Below are 3224 nucleotides of genomic sequence, written 5' to 3'. Positions count from 1 at the left end.
GACTATTATCGTTAATGATAAGCTAAATGAAATAATTGAAACCAAAAATTTTCCTTACAATCATCCTCCTCTAAAAGATAATTCGATCAAATTGGACATCATTAGAACAGCTGTAAAAAAGAAAGGGGACAGAAGACCTGCATACCAAACCAAACAAAATTATTTTAAAAGAAATACGTCAAAGTGGATTTGATACAGATATTGAATATTCTAATTTAAGGTTAGTGCATAAATCATTATATTGTGCCCGTAAAAAATTATTTCCGACGTTACCACAAACATTAGAAGATACAATTGATATACTTTCGGCAGAAGGAGACAATATAACAAAATTTAACGATGAAAAATTTTGTCATATTTCTTCGGATAAAAATTTAATTTTATTCACCTGCAAAGCAAATCTAAATCTTTTGTGTGATAGCACACATGTTTTTGGAGATGGTACTTTTCGTTATGCACCTAAATTTTTTTTTCCAGCTGTATACAATTCATGTGTATGTAAATAAATTTTACATCCCTGTAATTTATTGTTTACTCCCATTCAAAAACTTGGAAATGTACCAATATATGTGGAATGAAATAAAATTATTATGTAAACATTTAACTGGCAAAAAACTAGATATGAAAAATTTCCATGCAGATTTCGAAAAACCTGCACATTGTGCTGTTTTAAATACATTTCCTAATTGTAAAATTGTGTGCTGCTTTTTTCATTTAAGCCAAAGTTTTTATCGCAAAATTCAAAAACATTATTATTTACATAGTAAATACAAAGAAGAAAACTCAGAAGTTGGAAATTGGTTGAGATATTTTTATGGGTTAGCTTTTTTACCACCATCTGAAGTTGGAGATGGGTATGCTCAATTGATGTCTATTGCTCCCAATATCGAACACGTTACTCACTTTGCTGACTATGTTTTAAATTATTACGTATCAGAAGATGCAGATTTTAATCCTTCTATTTGGGCAGCAGAACCTTCCGATTCACCACGTACAACAAATGGTCCTGAATCGTTTCACTCTCATTATAATTCACAATTTTATACACCCCATCCAAACATTTTCCAAGTAATTGACGTTCTTAAAGATTTCCAAGTTCAAACTATGCTGAAAATATCATCAATTTCAAATAATAAAATGAATGTTCAAAGAAATGATACACTTAAAAAACACAACATACTACATGCACGATGGGCACAATATAAAAATGGTGAGATATCTCAATTGACGTATTTGAAGATTATTGGACAAATGTTTCAAGCAGCTCGAATTTAAAATTTAAATAGTTCATAAAAAATATATTTTCGTAATTTAGTCCACTCGTATTTAAAAAAATAATAATTTGACAAATTTTATATTGTACCTAATGTACCTATTTATTTTTTAATATTTTTATCTTTAAAACGAAGTAATCATACATATTTGATATTATTATAAAAAAAAAAAACAATAATAAAAATAAAAATAAGAAACAGCATTTTTAACCATGCCAAAGACAGTCCTAAGCCTGTTAAAAATAAAATGGGAAGGAAAATGCTGGTCCAAACGAGTTGTATAAAAGTAATATTTTTTAGTCCAAACGGGTCTTTAAAATTGGTCCAAACGAGCTGTGTTTTAGAAAAATTGGTCCAAACGGGTCCTGCCCGATACAATAGGGTCAATTGGCTGGTCTGGGATGGGCTCGACGACAGTAAAATGAGGTTAATATAACATTCATCGACATACGTAAATATAGGTACAACATAATTATTTCAAAAGTGTGTACAAACTCCTTTTATTCGATAGAATTTCATAGGTACATTCGATTAACTTACAACACTAAATTATATACGTTTTTTTCATGGTGTATAATCATATAAATAAGCCTTAAAATAAATTAAAGTAAGGATACGAATAGTAAAAAAAAAAAATAAATAAATAAATAAATAATAATAAATACAAAAAAAAATAGAATTAAATCAATTAAAATTTACACGAAAAAAATCATACGTGGTTCGGCTTTTATGAACAAAAAAACATTTTGGAAGACAGACTTTTTTTTATCATGAAAAATCCAGGTTAAATGATATAAAAACAAAACATACAATTTTCAATGGCATATTAAAATTAAGATACATATTTTTTGTACTCGTCGTTAAAAAAAGCTCAGTGCTTATCAATAATTTCACATTATAATGGTTAAACTAATAAATATATGAATACGAATGTCTTTTTATTATTTCTTAAAATAATTATCATTTAAACTTACAATATTATGGAACACACAATCATCAATAATTAAATATAAATATTATTGTTTTTTTTTTCATTTAGAATACAAAAATCGCAACATCTTAAAATATTTATTTGAAATTCAACGCATTATTAAATTTTCTTATATTTTTATCCTAAAAAAAGTCTTCCAAAAATAAATTATATATTTTATAATATTATATTATGTTTATATATTTATGATTTTTTTCCATTTGAAATACTGTCTTTTTACACAAATTTATACACTTGATTTATTCTAAAAAAAATAAATAAAATTTCAAAAATTTATGAGCGTTGTCGTTTTGCATTATTACTTATGAATAATGATTAAAAAATATCCCTATAACTAAATAGGTCACACACTACCCCTATGATAGCTACCTAACTAATCAGTCAAATTTGATATATTTATTTTTATGTATTATTATTACATTTTAATTCTGATTCCGCCAGTGTTTTGTACATACTAAACACTAATAACTGTGATGGACTTTCTACTTACGATCGTAGAGAGATCTATTTAATGAACACAAAATACATTATTTAATTATCTTATTTTAAAGGGTGATTGAGGAAAAGAGTATACCTAAAATCGATCATTTATAACTCATGGGTGAGAATAGTAAGTGAGTTTATCGACAGAATTATTTTAGAATAATAATTTTAAAAACAATTTATACCGAAGCCGTGTTAACTTTGTTTCATCTAAAATTGTTTATACAACGGCAGTATAAATATTTAATATACATATAAATAGGCGATTAGTTAAGAGTACAAAAATAAAACACTAAATATTTTTAAATCATCATGAAAAAAAGTTGTCAATTAAAAAATAATACACACATATTCCTTATTTTGGGGGGGGGGGAAGAGACGTTTTTCACTATAATATGTACAGGAAAAAAGTAAAAACAAAAAGAAAACAAATTATAACAAAAATCGTGATTAAAAATTGATACTTAAATCTAGGG

This window comes from Melanaphis sacchari, unplaced genomic scaffold (assembly GCF_002803265.2).
Source record: "Melanaphis sacchari strain LSU unplaced genomic scaffold, SCAv2.0 Contig518_pilon_pilon, whole genome shotgun sequence".
Taxonomy (NCBI): domain Eukaryota; kingdom Metazoa; phylum Arthropoda; class Insecta; order Hemiptera; family Aphididae; genus Melanaphis; species Melanaphis sacchari.
Note: the sequence above shows the minus strand (reverse complement) of the source record.